We start from the raw sequence: 19,929 nt of genomic DNA on the forward strand, positions 1-19,929 counted from the left end.
CTAGGTAGGCTGGTGTGTGAGTGGTGGTAGCCTGGCAGAGTGCCACCTACTTGAGCTGCAGATTGTTGCAGCTAGGTAGGCTGGTGTGTGAGTGGTGTTGGCCTGCTGGAGTGCCACCTCCCTGAGCTGCAGAGTGTTGCAGCTCGGTAGGCTGGTGTGTGAGTGGTGGTGGCCTGAGCTGCAGAGTTTTGTAGCTAGGTTGGCTGGTGTGTGAGTGGTGGTGGCCTGATGGAGTGACACTTACCTCAGCTGCAGAGTGTTGCAGCTAGGTAGGCTGTCGTGTGAGTGGTGTTAGCCTGGTAGATTGACACCTCCCTGAGCTGCAGAATGTTGCAGCTAGATAGGCTGGTGTGTGAGTGGGGGTGGTCTGAGCTGCAGAGTGTTGTAGCTAGGTAGGCTGGTGTGTGAGTGGTGGTGGCCTGAGCTGCAGAGTGTTGCAGCTAGGTAGGCTGTCATGTGAGTGGTGTTGGCCTGGTAGAGTGACACCTCCCTGAGCTGCAGAGTGTTGCAGCTAGGTAGGCTGGTGTGTGAGTGGTGGTGGCCTGGCAGAGTGCCACCTACTTGAGCTGCAGATTGTTGCAGCTAGGTAGGCTGGTGTGTGAGTGGTGGTGGCCTGAGCTGCAGAGTGTTGCAGCTAGGTAGGCTGTCGTGTGAGTGGTGGTGGCCTGGCAGAGTGCCACCTCCCTGAGCTACAGAGTGTTGCAGCTAGGTAGGCTGGTGTGTGAGTGGTGTTGGCCTGGCACAGTGCCACCTCCCTAAGATACAGAGTGTTGCAGCTAGGTAGGCTGGTGTGTGAGTGGTGTTGGCCTGGTGGAGTGCCATCTCCCCGAGTTGCAGAGTGTTGCAGCTAGGTAGGCTGGTTTGTGAGTGGTGTTGGCCTGATGGAGTGCCACCTCCCTATGCTGCAGAGTGTTGCAGCTAGGTAGGCTGGTGTGTGAGTGGTGGTGGTCTGAGCTGCAGAATGTTGCACCGAGGTTATCTGGTGTGTGAGTGGTGGTGGCCTGAGCTTCAGAGAGTTGCAGCTAGGTAGGCTGGCATGTGAGTGGTGGTGGCCTGGTAGATTGACACCTCCCTGAGCTGCAGAGTTTTGCAGCTAGGTAGGCTGGTGTGTGAGTGGTGGCCTGGTGGAGTGCCATCTACCTGAGCTGCAGAGTGTTGCAGCTAGATAGGCGGGTGTGTGAGCGGTGGTGGCCTGGTGGAGTGACACCTACCTCAGCTGCAGAGTGTTGCAACTAGGTAGGCTGTCGTGTGAGTGGTGTTGGCCTGGTAGATTGACACCTCCCTGAGCTGCAGAGTTTTGCAGCTAGGTAGGCTGGTGTGTGAGTGGTGGCCTGGTGGAGTGCCATCTACCTGAGCTGCAGAGTGTTGCAGCTAGATAGGCGGGTGTGTGAGTGGTGGTGGTCTGGAGTGCCACCTCCCTGGGCTGCAGAGTGTTGCAGCTAGGTAGGCTGGTGTGTGAGTGGTGGCCTGGTGGAGTGCCACCTACCTGAGCTGCAGAGTGTTGCAGCTAGATAGGCTGGTGTGTGAGTGGTGGTGGTCTGAGCTGCAGCGTTTTGCAGCTAGGTAGGCTGGTGTGTGAGTGGTGGTGGCCTGAGCTGCAGAGATTTGCAGCTAGGTAGGCTGGTGTGTGAGTGGTGGCCTGGTGGAGAGCCACCTACCTGAGCTGCAGAGTGTTGCAGCTTGATAGGCGGGTGTGTGAGTGGTGGTGGTCTGGAGTGCCACCTCCCTGGGCTGCAGAGTGTTGCAGCTAGGTAGACTGGTGTGTGAGTGGTGGCCTGGTGGAGTGCCACCTCCCTGAGCTGCAGAGTGTTGCAGCTAGTTAGGCTGGTGTGTGAGTGGTGGTGGCCTGAGCTGTAGAGTGTTGGAGCTAGATAGGCCGGTGTGTGAGTGGCGGTGGTCTAGGGTGCCATCTCCCTGAGCTGCAGAGTGTCACAGCTAGGTAAGCTGGTGTGTGAGCGGTGGTGGCCTGATGGAGTGACACTTACCTCAGCTGCAGAGTGTTGCAGCTAGGTAGGCTGTTGTGTGAGTGGTGTTGGCCTGGTAGATTGACACCTCCCTGAGCTGCAGAATGTTGCAGCTAGATAGGCTGGTGTGTGAGTGGGGGTGGTCTGAGCTACAGAGTTTTGCAGCTAGGTAGGCTGGTGTGTGAGTGGTGGTGGCCTGAGCTGCAGAGTTTTGCAGCTAGGTAGGCTGGTGTGTGAGTGGTGGTGGCCTGAGCTGCAGAGTGTTGCAGCTAGGTAGGCTGTCATGTGAGTGGTGTTGGCCTGGTAGAGTGACACCTCCCTGAGCTGCAGAGTGTTGCAGCTAGGTAGGCTGGTGTGTGAGTGGTGGTGGCCTGGCAGAGTGCCACCTACTTGAGCTGCAGATTGTTGCAGCTAGGTAGGCTGGTGTGTGAGTGGTGGTGGCCTGAGCTGCAGAGTGTTGCAGCTAGGTAGGCTGTCGTGTGAGTGGTGGTGGCCTGGCAGAGTGCCACCTCCCTGAGCTACAGAGTGTTGCAGCTAGGTAGGCTGGTGTGTGAGTGGTGTTGGCCTGGCACAGTGCCACCTCCCTAAGATACAGAGTGTTGCAGCTAGGTAGGCTGGTGTGTGAGTGGTGTTGGCCTGGTGGAGTGCCATCTCCCCGAGTTGCAGAGTGTTGCAGCTAGGTAGGCTGGTTTGTGAGTGGTGTTGGCCTGATGGAGTGCCACCTCCCTATGCTGCAGAGTGTTGCAGCTAGGTAGGCTGGTGTGTGAGTGGTGGTGGTCTGAGCTGCAGAATGTTGCACCGAGGTTATCTGGTGTGTGAGTGGTGGTGGCCTGAGCTTCAGAGAGTTGCAGCTAGGTAGGCTGGCATGTGAGTGGTGGTGGCCTGAGCTGCAGAGTGTTGCAGCTAGGTAGGCTGTCGTGTGAGTGGTGTTGGCCAGGTAGATTGACACCTCCCTGAGCTGCAGAGTGTTGTAGCTAGGTAGGCTGGTGTGTGAGTGGTGGTGGCCTGAGCTGTAGAGTGTTGGAGCTAGATAGGCCGGTGTGTGAGTGGCGGTGGTCTAGGGTGCCATCTCCCTGAGCTGCAGAGTGTCACAGCTAGGTAAGCTGGTGTGTGAGCGGTGGTGGCCTGGTGGAGTGACACCTACCTCAGCTGCAGAGTGTTGCAGCTAGGTAGGCTGTCGTGTGAGTGTTGTTGGCCTGGTAGATTGACACCTCCCTGAGCTGCAGAGTTTTGCAGCTAGGTAGGCTGGTGTGTGAGTGGTGGTGGCATGAGCTGCAGAGTGTTGTAGCTAGGTAGGCTGGTGTGTGAGTGGTGGTGGCCTGAGCTGCAGAGTGTTACAGCTAGGTAGGCTGGTGTGTGAGTGGTGGTGGCCTGAGCTGTATAGTGTTGGAGCTAGATAGGCTGGTGTGTGAGTGGCGGTGGTCTAGGGTGCCATCTCCCTGAGCTGCAGAGTGTCACAGCTAGGTAAACTGGTGTGTGAGCGGTGGTGGCCTGGCGGAGTGACACCTACCTAAGCTGCAGAGTGTTGCAGCTAGGTAGGCTGTCCTGTGAGTGGTGTTGGCCTGGTAGATTGACACCTCCCTGAGCTGCAGAGTGTTGTAGCTAGGTAGGCTGGTGTGTGAGTGGTGGTGGCCTGAGCTTAGAGGGTTGGAGCTAGATAGGCTGGTGTGTGAGTGGCGGTGGGCTAGGGTGCCATCTCCCTGAGCTGCAGAGTGTCACAGCTAGGTAAGCTGGTGTGTGAGCGGTGGTGGCCTGGTGGAGTGACACCTACCTCAGCTGCAGAGTGTTGCAACTAGGTAGGCTGTCGTGTGAGTGGTGTTGGCCTGGTAGATTGACACCTCCCTGAGCTGCAGAGTTTTGCAGCTAGGTAGGCTGGTGTGTGAGTGGTGGCCTGGTGGAGTGCCATCTACCTGAGCTGCAGAGTGTTGCAGCTAGATAGGCGGGTGTGTGAGTGGTGGTGGTCTGGAGTGCCACCTCCCTGGGCTGCAGAGTGTTGCAGCTAGGTAGGCTGGTGTGTGAGTGGTGGCCTGGTGGAGTGCCACCTACCTGAGCTGCAGAGTGTTGCAGCTAGATAGGCTGGTGTGTGAGTGGTGGTGGCCTGAGCTGCAGAGATTTGCAGCTAGGTAGGCTGGTGTGTGAGTGGTGGCCTGGTGGAGAGCCACCTACCTGAGCTGCAGAGTGTTGCAGCTTGATAGGCGGGTGTGTGAGTGGTGGTGGTCTGGAGTGCCACCTCCCTGGGCTGCAGAGTGTTGCAGCTAGGTAGACTGGTGTGTGAGTGGTGGCCTGGTGGAGTGACACCTCCCTGAGCTGCAGAGTGTTGCAGCTAGTTAGGCTGGTGTGTGAGTGGTGGTGGCCTGAGCTGTAGAGTGCTGGAGCTAGATAGGCTGGTGTGTGAGTGGCGGTGGTCTTGGGTGCCATCTCCTTGAGCTGAGGAGTGTCACAGCTAGGTAAGCTGGTGTGTGAGCAGTGGTGGCCTGGCGGAGTGACACCTACCTGAGCTGCAGAGTGTTGCAGCTAGGTAGGCTGGTGTGTGAGTGGTGGTGGCCTGAGCTGCAGAGTGCTGGAGCTAGATAGGCTGGTGTGTGAGTGGCGGTGGTCTTGGGTGCCATCTCCCTGAGCTGAGGAGTGTCACAGCTAGGTAAGCTGGTGTGTGAGCAGTGGTGGCCTGGCGGAGTGACACCTCCCTGAGCTGCAGAGTGTTGCAGCTAGGTAGGCTGGTGTGTGAGTGGTGGTGGCCTGGCAGAGTGCCACCTCCCTGAGCTACAGAGTGTTGCAGCTAGGTAGGCTGGTGTGTGAGTGTTGTTGGCCTGGCAGAGTGCCACCTCCCTGAGCTACAGAGTGTTGCAGCTAGGTAGGCTGATGTGTGAGTGGTGTTGGCCTGGTGGAGTGCCATCTCCCCGAGTTGCAGAGTGTTGCAGCTAGGTAGGCTGGTTTGTGAGTGGTGTTGGCCTGCTGGAGTGCCACCTCCCTATGCTGCAGAGTGTTGCAGCTAGGTAGGCTGGTGTGTGAGTGGTGGTGGTCTGAGCTGCAGAATGTTGCAGCTAGGTTATCTGGTGTGTGAGTGGTGGTGGCCTGAGCTTCAGAGTGTTGCAGCTAGGTAGGCTGGCATGTGAGTCGTGGTGGCCTGAGCTGCAGAGTGTTACAGCTAGGTAGGCTGGTGTGTGAGTGGTGGTGGCCTGAGCTGTATAGTGTTGGAGCTAGATAGGCTGGTGTGTGAGTGGCGGTGGTCTAGGGTGCCATCTCCCTGAGCTGCAGAGTGTCACAGCTAGGTAAGCTGGTGTGTGAGCGGTGGTGGCCTGGCGGAGTGACACCTACCTAAGCTGCAGAGTGTTGCAGTTAGGTAGGCTGTCGTGTGAGTGGTGTTGGCCTGGTAGATCGACACCTCCCTGAGCTGCAGAGTGTTGTAGCTAAGTAGGCTGGTGTGTGAGTGGTGGTGGCCTGAGCTGTAGAGTGTTGGAGCTAGATAGGCTGGTGTGTGAGTGGCGGTGGTCTAGGGTGCCATCTCCCTGAGCTGCAGAGTGTCACAGCTAGGTAAGCTGGTGTGTGAGCGGTGGTGGCCTGGTGGAGTGACACCTACCTCAGCTGCAGAGTGTTGCAGCTAGGTAGGCTGTCGTGTGAGTGGTGTTGGCCTGGTAGATTGACACCTCCCTGAGCTGCAGAGTTTTGCAGCTAGGTAGGCTGGTGTGTGAGTGGTGGCCTGGTGGAGTGCCACCTACCTGAGCTGCAGAGTGTTGCAGCTAGATAGGCGGGTGTGTGAGTGGTGGTGGTCTGGAGTGCCACCTCCCTGGGCTGCAGAGTGTTACTGCTAGGTAGGCTGGTGTGTGAGTGGTGGCCTAGTGGAGTGCCACCTACCTGAGCTGCAGAGTGTTGCAGCTAGATAGGCTGGTGTGTGAGTGGTGGTGGTCTGAGCTGCAGCGTTTTGCAGCTAGGTAGGCTGGTGTGTGAGTGGTGGTGGCCTGAGCTGCAGAGATTTGCAGCTAGGTAGGCTGGTGTGTGAGTGGTGGCCTGGTGGTTAGCCACCTACCTGAGCTGCAGAGTGTTGCAGATAGATAGGCGGTTGTGTGAGTGGTGGTGGTCTGGAGTGCCACCTCCCTGGGCTGCAGAGTGTTGCAGCTAGGTAGGCTGGTGTGTAAGTGGTGGCCTGGTGGAGTGCCACCTCCCTGGGCTGCAGAGTGTTGCAGCTAGGTAGGCTGGTGTGTGAGTGGTGGTGGTCTGGAGTGCCACCTCCCTGGGCTGCAGAGTGTTGCAGGTAGGTAGGCTGGTGTGTGAGTGGTGGCCTAGTGGAGTGCCACCTACCTGAGCTGCAGAGTATTGCAGCTAGATAGGCTGGTGTGTGAGTGGTGGTGGCCTGAGCTGCAGAGTGTTGCAGCTAGGTAGGCTGTCGTGTGAGTGGTGTTGGCCTGGTAGAGTGACACCTCCATGAGCTGCAGAATGTTGCAGCTAGGTTATCTGGTGTGTGAGTGGTGGTGGCCTGAGCTTCAGAGTGTTGCAGCTAGGTAGGCTGGCATGTGAGTGGTGGTGGCCTGAGCTGCAGAGTGTTACAGCTAGGTAGGCTGGTGTGTGAGTGGTGGTGGCCTGAGCTGTATAGTGTTGGAGCTAGATAGGCTGGTGTGTGAGTGGCGGTGGTCTAGGGTGCCATCTCCCTGAGCTGCAGAGTGTCACAGCTAGGTAAACTGGTGTGTGAGCGGTGGTGGCCTGGCGGAGTGACACCTACCTAAGCTGCAGAGTGTTGCAGCTAGGTAGGCTGTCCTGTGAGTGGTGTTGGCCTGGTAGATTGACACCTCCCTGAGCTGCAGAGTGTTGTAGCTAGGTAGGCTGGTGTGTGAGTGGTGGTGGCCTGAGCTTAGAGGGTTGGAGCTAGATAGGCTGGTGTGTGAGTGGCGGTGGGCTAGGGTGCCATCTCCCTGAGCTGCAGAGTGTCACAGCTACGTAAGCTGGTGTGTGAGCGGTGGTGGCCTGGTGGAGTGACACCTACCTCAGCTGCAGAGTGTTGCAACTAGGTAGGCTGTCGTGTGAGTGGTGTTGGCCTGGTAGATTGACACCTCCCTGAGCTGCAGAGTTTTGCAGCTAGGTAGGCTGGTGTGTGAGTGGTGGCCTGGTGGAGTGCCATCTACCTGAGCTGCAGAGTGTTGCAGCTAGATAGGCGGGTGTGTGAGTGGTGGTGGTCTGGAGTGCCACCTCCCTGGGCTGCAGAGTGTTGCAGCTAGGTAGGCTGGTGTGTGAGTGGTGGCCTGGTGGAGTGCCACCTACCTGAGCTGCAGAGTGTTGCAGCTAGATAGGCTGGTGTGTGAGTGGTGGTGGTCTGAGCTGCAGCGTTTTGCAGCTAGGTAGGCTGGTGTGTGAGTGGTGGTGGCCTGAGCTGCAGAGATTTGCAGCTAGGTAGGCTGGTGTGTGAGTGGTGGCCTGGTGGAGAGCCACCTACCTGAGCTGCAGAGTGTTGCAGCTAGATAGGCGGGTGTGTGAGTGGTGGTGGTCTGGAGTGCCACCTCCATGGGCTGCAGAGTGTTGCAGCTAGGTAGACTGGTGTGTGAGTGGTGGCCTGGTGGAGTGCCACCTCCCTGAGCTGCAGAGTGTTGCAGCTAGTTAGGCTGGTGTGTGAGTGGTGGTGGCCTGAGCTGTAGAGTGCTGGAGCTAGATAGGCTGGTGTGTGAGTGGCGGTGGTCTTGGGTGCCATCTCCCTGAGCTGAGGAGTGTCACAGCTAGGTAAGCTGGTGTGTGAGCAGTGGTGGCCTGGCGGAGTGACACCTACCTGAGCTGCAGAGTGTTGCAGCTAGGTAGGCTGGTGTGTGAGTGGTGGTGGCCTGAGCTGCAGAGTGTTGCAGCTAGGTAGGCTGTCGTGTGAGTGGTGTTGGCCTGGTAGAGTGACACCTCCCTTAGCTGCAGAGTGTTGTAGCTAGGTAGGCTGGTGTGTGAGTGGTGGTGGCCTGAGCTGCAGAGATGTGCCGCTAGGTAGGCTGGTGTGTGAGTGGTGGTGGCCTGAGCGGCAGACTTTTGCAGCTAGGTAGGCTGATGTGTGAGTGGTGGTGGCCTGAGCTGCAGAGATGTGCCGCTAGGTAGGCTGGTGTGTGAGTGGTGGTGGCCTGAGCTGCAGACTTTTGCAGCTATGTAGGCTGGTGTGTGAGTGGTGGTGGCCTGAGCTGAAGAGTTTACAGTTAGGTAGGCTGGTGTGTTAGTGGTGGTGTCCTGAGCTGCAGTGTTTTGCAGCTATGTAGGTTGGTGTGTGAGTGGTGGTGGCCTGAGCTGCAGAGTTTTGCAGCTATGTAGGTTGGTGTGTGAGTGGTGGTGGCCTGAGCTGCAGGGTTTTGCAGCTAGGTAGGCTAGTGTGAGTGGTGGTGGCCTGAGCTGCAGAGTGTTGCAGCTAGGTAGGCTGTCGTGTGAGTGGTGTTGGCCTGGTAGAGTGACATCTCCCTGAGCTGCAGAGTGTTGCAGCTAGGTAGGCTGGTGTGTGAGTGGGGGTGGTCTGAGCTGCAGAGTTTTGCAGCTAGGTAGGCTGGTGTGTGAGTGGTGGAGGCCTGAGCTGCAGTGTTTTGCAGCTAGGTAGGCTGGTGTGTGAGTGGTGGTGGCCTGAGCTGCAGAGTGTTGCAGCTAGGTAGGCTGTCGTGTGAGTGGTGTTGGCCTGGTAGAGTGACACCTCCCTGAGCTGCAGAGTGTTGCAGCTAGGTAGGCTGGTGTGTGAGTGATGGTGGCCTGGCAGAGTGCCACCTACTTGAGCTGCAGAGTGTTGCAGCTAGATAGGCTGGTGTGTGAGTGGGGGTGGTCTGAGCTGCAGAGTTTTGCAGCTAGGTAGGCTGGTGTGTGAGTGGTGGTGGCCTGAGCTGCAGAGTTCTGCAGCTAGGTAGGCTGGTGTGTGAGTGGTGGTGGCCTGAGCTGCAGAGTGTTACAGCTAGGTAGGCTGTCATGTGAGTGGTGTTGGCCTGGTAGAGTGACACCTCCCTGAGCTGCAGAGTGTTGCAGCTAGGTAGGCTGGTGTGTGAGTGGTGGTGGCCTGGCAGAGTGCCACCTACTTGAGCTGCAGATTGTTGCAGCTAGGTAGGCTGGTGTGTGAGTGGTGGTGGCCTGAGCTGCAGAGTGTTGCAGCTAGGTAGGCTGTCGTGTGAGTGGTGGTGGCCTGGCAGAGTGCCACCTCCCTGAGCTACAGAGTGTTGCAGCTAGGTAGGCTGGTGTGTGAGTGGTGTTGGCCTGGCAGAGTGCCACCTCCCTGAGCTACAGAGTGTTGCAGCTAGGTAGGCTGGTGTGTGAGTGGTGTTGGCCTGGTGGAGTGCCATCTCCCCGAGTTGCAGAGTGTTGCAGCTAGGTAGGCTGGTTTGTGAGTGGTGTTGGCCTGCTGGAGTGCCACCTCCCTATGCTGCAGAGTGTTGCAGCTAGGTAGGCAGGTGTGTGAGTGGTGGTGGCCTGATCTTCAGAGTGTTGCATCTAGGTAGGCTGGCATGTAAGTGGTGGTGGCCTGAGCTGCAGAGTGTTACAGCTAGGTAGGCTGGTGTGTGAGTGGTGGTGGCCTGAGCTGTATAGTGTTGGAGCTAGATAGGCTGGTGTGTGAGTGGCGGTGGTCTAGGGTGCCATCTCCCTGAGCTGCAGAGTGTCACAGCTAGGTAAGCTGGTGTGTGAGTGGTGGTGGCCTGGCGGAGTGACACCTACCTAAGCTGCAGAGTGTTGCAGCTAGGTAGGCTGTCGTGTGAGTGGTGTTGGCCTGGTAGATTGACACCTCCCTGAGCTGCAGAGTGTTGTAGCTAGGTAGGCTGGTGTGTGAGTGGTGGTGGCCTGAGCTGTAGAGTGTTGGAGCTAGATAGGCTGGTGTGTCAGTGGTGGTGGTCTAGGGTGACATCTCCCTGAGCTGCAGAGTGTCACAGCTAGGTAAGCTGGTGTGGGAGCGGTGGTGGCCTGGTGGAGTGACACCTACCTCAGCTGCAGAGTGTTGCAGCTAGGTAGGCTGTCGTGTGAGTGGTGTTGGCCTGGTATATTGACACCTCCCTGAGCTGCAGAGTTTTGCAGCTAGGTAGGCTGGTGTGTGAGTGGTGGTGGCATGAGATGCAGAGTGTTGCAGCTAGGTAGGCTGTCGTGTGAGTCGTGTTGTCCTGGTAGAGTGACACCTCCCTGAGCTGCAGAGTGTTGCAGCTAGGTAGGCTGGTGTGTGAGTGGTGGTGGCCTGGCAGAGTGCCACCTCCCTGAGCTACAGAGTGTTGCAGCTAGGTAGGCTGGTGTGTGAGTGGTGTTGGCCTGGCAGAGTGCCACCTCCCTGAGCTACAGAGTGTTGCAGCTAGGTAGGCTGATGTGTGAGTGGTGTTGGCCTGGTGGAGTGCCATCTCCCCGAGTTGCAGAGTGTTGCAGCTAGGTAGGCTGGTTTGTGAGTGGTGTTGGCCTGCTGGAGTGCCACCTCCCTATGCTGCAGAGTGTTGCAGCTAGGTAGGCTGGTGTGTGAGTGGTGGTGGTCTGAGCTGCAGAATTTTGCAGCTAGGTTATCTGGTGTGTGAGTGGTGGTGGCCTGAGCTTCAGAGTGTTGCAGCTAGGTAGGCTGGCATGTGAGTGGTGGTGGCCTGAGCTGCAGAGTGTTACAGCTAGGTAGGCTGGTGTGTGAGTGGTGGTGGCCTGAGCTGTATAGTGTTGGAGCTAGATAGGCTGGTGTGTGAGTGGCGGTGGTCTAGGGTGCCATCTCCCTGAGCTGCAGAGTGTCACAGCTAGGTAAGCTGGTGTGTGAGCGGTGGTGGCCTGGCGGAGTGACACCTACCTAAGCTGCAGAGTGTTGCAGCTAGGTAGGCTGTCGTGTGAGTGGTGTTGGCCTGGTAGATCGACACCTCCCTGAGCTGCAGAGTGTTGTAGCTAAGTAGGCTGGTGTGTGAGTGGTGGTGGCCTGAGCTGTAGAGTGTTGGAGCTAGATAGGCTGGTGTGTGAGTGGCGGTGGTCTAGGGTGCCATCTCCCTGAGCTGCAGAGTGTCACAGCTAGGTAAGCTGGTGTGTGAGCGGTGGTGGCCTGGTGGAGTGACACCTACCTCAGCTGCAGAGTGTTGCAGCTAGGTAGGCTGTCGTGTGAGTGGTGTTGGCCTGGTAGATTGACACCTCCCTGAGCTGCAGAGTTTTGCAGCTAGGTAGGCTGGTGTGTGAGTGGTGGCCTGGTGGAGTGCCACCTACCTGAGCTGCAGAGTGTTGCAGCTAGATAGGCGGGTGTGTGAGTGGTGGTGGTCTGTGTTAGGAAAGATTTCGTTATTGTAGGGAACTTTCCTTCCATGTGGCAACCCCTAAACTTTTTGCTATTGTTTTCAACCTGTTTTCTTGACTTTGCCAGAGAAGTGCAGCCTTCTGCTGTACTCCTCTGGGCTTTCGCTCCTTTCTTACGGGGAAACTGACATGCCCTTAAGACAGTCAGTACCGGGGAACGCTGTTTCCCGTAGTTTCTTTTATCGTGTCGCCATTTTAGTGCAACACGACACAAGAGGGCACTGTAAGCTAAGTTACAGCTCTCTTGGGTCTCTAGCCTTCTACAGACCCTAGACACTCTTATAGGATGGTTTTTGGATCGGTGCAAGTCATTCAGGGACTGGGCTGGTGGCAGCGATCATTTGGTTTATTTTGAGCTCCTTTTGCCGTTCTGAGCACCTTTTTGCCGCGAACACAAAAGGGTGGCCCGGCTACCCAAAATGGCCGGACCACGAGGCTCCTTTGTCTCGTCCACTGTCCGTCTTGCTCCCTTTACCTTCCCCCGGGTCAGGCGACCCGGGGCCTTCCTTATTTGGGCATGTAGTTTCCCGCGAAACACGGTTGCTTTCGCGGGCTTCTACATGTCGTTTGAGTGCCCCCAGGATGTGGGCTGGGCTGTCTGGTCCCAATACACATCCTGGGTGCCAGAGAGTCTAGGGTGGTGTGAATGCCTGGGACCACTGTGGTCCGTGATTGGTCCACGTATGGTATGTGTGTTGATGAGCGGATCTCCCATTGGCTCCCCTCCGTTTTGGCGCGAAGGGAACCGTGGATAAGAGGGAGCTGGAAACACCACTACCATGTCGATCTCCTGAGTTCTTACGAACCCAGGGATACAGGAGCCAAGTATCCTGCGAACACGAGGCTGGACCGAGGAATCGCTGGTGACCCCCTGAAGAACTTCTGCTCCTCATTGCTGTCGTCCGGTGAAGCCCTTTCCACCTAAGATCGAACAAGAAGGCCTGTACTGGCGCTTCGACCTATTGGAATAGCAGGACCAGCTATTCCCGGCACCTTCATCAACTCCTGCTGTAAGCCTTCGGAAGTGTCTCTGGGCCATCCAGTTGACTGACCAGCTTACTAAGGAGGCCTGCTCTGTAATCGCCGACAGGTTGGGTGGTATTCTGAGTCCGGGGCATGCTCACACGCTTCGTTTGCTTAGCAGTCCTAAGCTAGAGGTGAGCAGTGCTCGTTTGGCTTGAATACACCCGGCCGTTCCGTTGCCCTGCTGTGGCGACAAAACTGTGCTTGTTTCTTCGATCGGGACGTCTTTTTACTCTGCACGACGACGAGACGTTCCCTGCTCTTCAGAACCTGCCAGAAGCTGCATCTATCGAGGAGAAGCTCGGGCCTGCTTGCTTCGGGGACCGGTGAGTAGATTAGCTAGGATCTGGTCGCCCTCCTGCAGTGCCCCTTGCTTTTCCCCGCTGTAAATACAGCACCCCTTGTCCGTACTCGCGCCCTGCTTCTGCCTCACAGTGGAGGCTGCGCTAGAGTCGCGGACCGTGTTCTCCTTCATTAGAGCTCCCTACAGAGCGTCCAACGTCCTCCGAAGAGCTTCACCTTCTGCCCATTGGCACCGGCGTGTGCAGGTACTTTTGAGCGCTAGGCTCCACTCTTCGTAGGGATTGGACTACCATCTAGTTAGGGGCCTCAGAAGGCGGACATATCACAAGCATTGGTTCGCACTGCCTGTTTTCCTTCCCCTGCAGGTGGATAACATATTTCGTGCTGCTAATGCTGTGAAACTGTGTATTCTGTATATATATTGGGTGGATAGTGTATGTGTTGGTTTAATATCGTTGTATGTTGCTGCTTTTACTGTGGTCATTAGTTTTGAGGCCTTATAATAAATGTGTATCTATTTTTGATATAAACAACTGTTTGGAGTAGTTTGTAAGCGCTCTTGCTTTGTGTGCTCATTGCGGGCTTTCAGTCACCCTCACCCCTCTTGAGACCTAGTCTTGACCGCCGCGATCGCTACCTTGATTGGTCTGGCTTGTCCAGAGGTTACCCTGTTCCAAGTAATTAGGTTGGCCTTCTGAACCTCTGCGCCACCAGGACAGAGTTCAGAAATCCGTCTTAACAAATTGGTGGCAGCGGTGGGATACGACTGAAGGTATCCAGTGTTGCGCACGAGCTAAGGCGTTTTCAGGTTATTCCAACCAGGACACGCAGTAAAGTATTGAATATAACGTTAAAAAGGCCATAGTCCTATCGACAGTATGGAAACGAATACTTTATTAACCTTAAATGCTTCGAAATCTGAAACATTGAAGAAGATGTGTGCGGAGAGAGGGGTTTCCTCTCAAGGCACTAAATTGGAAATGATCCAGAGAATCGTGGCGTGGCAAGAAGCGCAGCTTGACGCTATAACTTCCGAGGACAGTGCAGAAGGTGGTGGGGCTGCTCTCACTGGCAGAACCGACGGTTCTGCCGCTGCACTGATCCATCACGACCACGAGGACAGGGAGGATGTAATGTCTAACGTTTCCTCTGCCAGTGTTGATGGGGAGGCTATGCTTGAATTCAAGAAGCAAGAGCTGCGGTTTAGGCAGCAGGAGCTTGAATTCAGCATAGCCAAACTGAAAATCGACCAGGCAGAAAAACAAAAAGACAGGGATCACCAGTTGGAACTGGCCAAGCTTCAGTTCGCAAATGGGTCCAAGGGTCCTGGACATGGTTCTGGGGCTTCCTCTCATCCACGGTTTCCAAAAGATCTGCTCAGTGTGTATGAGGAACGAAATGACATTATGGACTGGTTAAATGCGTTTGAGTATGCATGCGAGGTTCAAGAGGTTGATAATGCGGATAAGATTGCATGGTTACTCAGCAGACTGCCCCATTCTGGTTGCAGTGCCATTATGGAAATGTCGAAGGCTGAGCGCGCTGATTTTGCAATGTTGAAGCAGACTCTCATTTTAAAGTTTGGGAAGACTCCGACCCAATATTTGAAAAGGTTTAGAGAGTATAAGAAAAAGGAAGGTGGTACTTGGGTGTCGTATGTAGCTGAGTCCCTGAAAAACTTGACTGGCTGGGTTGAAGGTTATAAGGTTTCTACCTTCGAAGGCATGATCAATCTGGTCATGCTGGAACACATTTTTGCTTCTTCTTCCCCGGAGCTTAAGCAGCATTTGGCCGATTCGAAGGAGATAGATCCTAAGAAGCTGGCCATTGCAGCAGATTTATGGGTGTCACATCGAGTGTCCCATAAGGACAAAACTCATCCTGGTAAGCAGGAGGAAGGGAAAAAGTCCAAAGATGTGGAGGGTGGGGAATCTGCTAAATCTTCTTCCCATAAGGGCCACAAAAAGAAAAATAAGGGTAAGCCATCCGAGAACTCACAGGGTAGTGGAGGTTCGCCTCCGAAACAGAACTCTGGTTATAATAAGCCTCCCTACGTAAACAGACCCAATGGGGCTTGTTTTTCTTGTGGAGCAACTGACCATGTGAAGGGGGATCCCCGTTGTAAGGTTAGACCTTTGGGGGTCCACTCCGCTAATCTGGCCTTCTCCTCCTACGAGGAAGAAGAGATTACAGGAGCATCCTTCTCCTCAGACTCATTTCCCAGCGGAATAGAGGCTGAGGTAGTTTTAGTGTCCCTGGGTTCCTGGGAGCCTAAAATCGCAGAGGCGTATGCTAGGATTCCGGATAATACCAAGCACTACTTTAAAGACAGTGTGCTGATCAATGGAGTGGATACTCCAGCTCTTAGGGATAGTGGGTGCAGTCGAACTGTAGTGGATTCTACCTTGGTAGACTCAGAGGAAGTTGCCAGAGCTACTCTGATGCCCACTAAGTTGGCTGACGGCCCCCTCCGTATGTTTCCCGTGATCCCTGTTAATCTAACTTTAAATGGTACAGCAGTTAGGATTCCAGTGAGCATTCAGAGAAACGTCCCGGGAAAGGTCTTGTTGGGCAATGATCTCAGAGCTCTAGGGCTCGTAGGAGACACTGCCGAAAGACCCTACACACGGTCTCAAGCACGGGCAGCATTGGCCAAGTCCAATACGCCGCCCCAGCCGAAGGGGAAACCCAAGGCGAAAGGAGTCAACAAGTCCCGACGGGGGAAAGAGAATATTCCCCCGAACTCGCCTACCACTGCGGTGGAGGGAGTTGGTCAATCGCCCGAGCCTGACGAGGAGGTGGCGATGCCTGAAGTGTTCGACCCCAACGACCATCCTGAACTAAAAGACTTGTTAGTTGAAGGAGGTCCTGATAGGGACGACTTCAGTAAGGGCCAACGTGAGTGCCCATCTCTGGAAGGCCTAAGGAGACAGGCCTGCTCCCAGCTTGAGGGTGAACCTCCTGGGAAGCATCGGATTTATTGGGAAGGTGGACTCCTGTACAGTGAGCCCACAGAGTCTACAGAAGGAGACCATAGGAGGTTGGTGGTTCCCCTTTCTGTTAGACCCTTCCTCCTGCAGTTGGCGCATGAAGTTCCCCTTGCTGGTCACCTTGGAATGAAGAGGACCAAGCAAAGGTTATCTATGCACTTCTACTGGCCCAAGATGGGGGTGCAAGTAGAAAGTCACTGCAGGAGTTGTGCCTCCTGCCAGTTGTCTGGTAAGGTTGGCGCGACAATCCAAGCTCCGTTGGTACCGCTCCCAGTTGTGGGGGTACCATTTGAAAGGGTAGGGATCGACATCGTTGGTCCCCTTGACCCGCAAACATCCTCAGGCAATAGGTTTATCCTGGTGCTGGTCGACCATGCAACCAGGTATCCTGAGGCCATCCCATTAAAGACTGTAACTGCCAAGTCAGTTGCAAAAGCGTTACTCGGCATATTTACTAGGGTTGGCTTCCCTAAAGAAGTTGTGTCAGATCGTGGCAGCAACTTTATGTCGAAGTATATGCAGGCTATGTGGAAAGAATGTGGGGTCACCTACAAGTTCTCTTCTGCATACCACCCCCAGACCAATGGTCTGGTGGAGCGTTTCAACAGAACGCTAAAGAGCATGATTGGGGCTCTGGAGGAGCCCCAGAGGAGGAAATGGGACCTTCTTTTACCATGCTTGTTGTTTGCCTACAGAGAGGTACCACAGGAGGGTGTTGGCTTCAGCCCCTTCGAACTTCTGTTCGGTCATCCCGTACGGGGACCCTTAGCCATCGTCAAAGAGGGATGGGAGATGCCCACTCCCCCTGTTACTACCAATGTAGTTGACTATGTGCTAGGGCTCAGAAAACGGATGGTACTCCTGATGGGCTTGGCTAGTGAAAAGTTGAAGGCCGGACAAGCGCTGGTGAAACATTGGTACGACCAGAAAGCTTCCTTAATTCACTTTACCCCTGGTCAGCAAGTCCTGATCATGAACCCTATAAGGCCTCGCGCTTTACAGGACAAATGGTCAGGCCCTTACACAGTGGTGGAGCCCCTGGGTGAGGTGAACTATTTAGTGGACCTTGGAAGGCCTGGACAGGCTCCAAAAGTGTTCCACGTAAATAGGCTGAAGGCTTTCGTCCCAAGAGTCGAAATCGCAGCACTGCTACTGGCGTCAGACGTTGAGGAAGAGGAGTCAGAACCTCTTCCCGACCTGTTCCAAAGCGGTCCTTCAGATAGCTCCGTTGAGGGTGTCCGAGTGGCCCCTCACCTGACTTCTGATCAGCAGGCTGAGGTGAAAAGTTTGCTTAGGCAGTTTTCCCCCCTGTTTTCACAGTCGCCTGGTTTGACACCTTGGTGCAAACATAACATTGACACAGGAGACAGTGTACCTACCAAAAGTAGGGGATACAGGATGTCGGATAAAGTACGGTCTTATATTAAGACCGAGGTCAACAAGATGTTAGACCTTGGGGTGATTGAACCCTCTAGTAGTCCTTGGTCCAGTCCTGTGGTTCTGGTTCCAAAAGCAGGCACTTCTGAATTGAGGTTCTGCGTGGATTACAGGGCTCTGAATGCTGTCACCAAGACAGACGCTCACCCCTTGCCTCGAACTGACGAGCTGGTGGATACCTTGGGTGCCTCCAAGTACCTCAGCACGTTTGACCTGACTGCGGGCTATTGGCAAATAGCTTTAGCAGAACATGCCAAGGAGAAGACAGCATTTTCAACTCCCGACGGGCTTTACCAATTCCGGGTAATGCCGTTCGGATTGAAGAATGCACCTGCCACTTTCCAGAGGCTTGTGAATCATGTGTTGAATGGGTTGGACGAATTCTGTCTTGCATATCTGGACGATATAGCAGTTTTCAGTGCCACCTGGGAAGACCATGTGAAACACCTCGGGATTGTGCTCCAGGCTCTTCAGAAAGCCCACTTGACCATAAAGGCGAGTAAATGCCAGATTGGACAAGGCTCAGTGGTTTACCTTGGGCATGAAGTAGGTGGAGGAAGGATACAGCCTCTCCCCAGTAAAGTACAAGCAGTACAAGACTGGCCTACCCCCACTACACAAACCCAAGTGAGAGCCTTCTTAGGACTCACGGGTTATTACCGCAATTTTATGGCAGACTATGGCACCATAGCTGCTCCTCTGACTGCCCTCACAACTCCGAAGAAACCCAAGAAGGTAACTTGGACTGACGAGTGTGAGAAGGCCTTCAATGGCTTGAAAGACTCCTTGTGCCAGGCCCCTGTGCTCAGGGCCCCTGATTATCAAAGACCTTTTATCGTGCAGACGGATGCCTCTGACACTGGGATAGGAGCTGTACTATCACAAGTAGATGAGAAGGGTAAGGAACACCCTATCGGTTTTATTAGTCGCCAGCTTAAGGACAGAGAGCTCAGATGGTCCACGGTAGAGAAAGAATGTTTCTCTGTTGTGTGGGCCCTAAGGAAGCTGCGGCCCTACCTCTATGGGACCCACTTCACTGTGCAGACTGACCATAAGCCGTTAAAGTGGCTAATGAACATGAAGGGGGAGAATCCAAAGTTGCTTAGGTGGTCCATAAGTCTACAAGGCTTCGACTTCACTATTGAGCATAGGCCAGGTGTCCAACATAGCAATGCTGATGGGTTGTCCAGAATGTTTTACCGACCTGAACAAGAGACTCATCCAGGGGTGGATTAGTTCCCCCTGTCCATAGTCTGGGAGGGGCGAGTGTTAGGAAAGATTTCGTTATTGTAGGGAACTTTCCTTCCATGTGGCAACCCCTAAACTTTTTGCTATTGTTTTCAACCTGTTTTCTTGACTTTGCCAGAGAAGTGCAGCCTTCTGCTGTACTCCTCTGGGCTTTCGCTCCTTTCTTACGGGGAAACTGACATGCCCTTAAGACAGTCAGTACCGGGGAACGCTGTTTCCCGTAGTTTCTTTTATCGTGTCGCCATTTTAGTGCAACACGACACAAGAGGGCACTGTAAGCTAAGTTACAGCTCTCTTGGGTCTCTAGCCTTCTACAGACCCTAGACACTCTTATAGGATGGTTTTTGGATCGGTGCAAGTCATTCAGGGACTGGGCTGGTGGCAGCGATCATTTGGTTTATTTTGAGCTCCTTTTGCCGTTCTGAGCACCTTTTTGCCGCGAACACAAAAGGGTGGCCCGGCTACCCAAAATGGCCGGACCACGAGGCTCCTTTGTCTCGTCCACTGTCCGTCTTGCTCCCTTTACCTTCCCCCGGGTCAGGCGACCCGGGGCCTTCCTTATTTGGGCATGTAGTTTCCCGCGAAACACGGTTGCTTTCGCGGGCTTCTACATGTCGTTTGAGTGCCCCCAGGATGTGGGCTGGGCTGTCTGGTCCCAATACACATCCTGGGTGCCAGAGAGTCTAGGGTGGTGTGAATGCCTGGGACCACTGTGGTCCGTGATTGGTCCACGTATGGTATGTGTGTTGATGAGCGGATCTCCCATTGGCTCCCCTCCGTTTTGGCGCGAAGGGAACCGTGGATAAGAGGGAGCTGGAAACACCACTACCATGTCGATCTCCTGAGTTCTTACGAACCCAGGGATACAGGAGCCAAGTATCCTGCGAACACGAGGCTGGACCGAGGAATCGCTGGTGACCCCCTGAAGAACTTCTGCTCCTCATTGCTGTCGTCCGGTGAAGCCCTTTCCACCTAAGATCGAACAAGAAGGCCTGTACTGGCGCTTCGACCTATTGGAATAGCAGGACCAGCTATTCCCGGCACCTTCATCAACTCCTGCTGTAAGCCTTCGGAAGTGTCTCTGGGCCATCCAGTTGACTGACCAGCTTACTAAGGAGGCCTGCTCTGTAATCGCCGACAGGTTGGGTGGTATTCTGAGTCCGGGGCATGCTCACACGCTTCGTTTGCTTAGCAGTCCTAAGCTAGAGGTGAGCAGTGCTCGTTTGGCTTGAATACACCCGGCCGTTCCGTTGCCCTGCTGTGGCGACAAAACTGTGCTTGTTTCTTCGATCGGGACGTCTTTTTACTCTGCACGACGACGAGACGTTCCCTGCTCTTCAGAACCTGCCAGAAGCTGCATCTATCGAGGAGAAGCTCGGGCCTGCTTGCTTCGGGGACCGGTGAGTAGATTAGCTAGGATCTGGTCGCCCTCCTGCAGTGCCCCTTGCTTTTCCCCGCTGTAAATACAGCACCCCTTGTCCGTACTCGCGCCCTGCTTCTGCCTCACAGTGGAGGCTGCGCTAGAGTCGCGGACCGTGTTCTCCTTCATTAGAGCTCCCTACAGAGCGTCCAACGTCCTCCGAAGAGCTTCACCTTCTGCCCATTGGCACCGGCGTGTGCAGGTACTTTTGAGCGCTAGGCTCCACTCTTCGTAGGGATTGGACTACCATCTAGTTAGGGGCCTCAGAAGGCGGACATATCACAAGCATTGGTTCGCACTGCCTGTTTTCCTTCCCCTGCAGGTGGATAACATA

The sequence above is a fragment of the Ambystoma mexicanum genome, chromosome 11, assembly GCF_040938575.1.
Source record: "Ambystoma mexicanum isolate Mex_15411 chromosome 11, UKY_AmexF1_1, whole genome shotgun sequence".
NCBI classification, from domain to species: Eukaryota; Metazoa; Chordata; class Amphibia; order Caudata; family Ambystomatidae; genus Ambystoma; species Ambystoma mexicanum.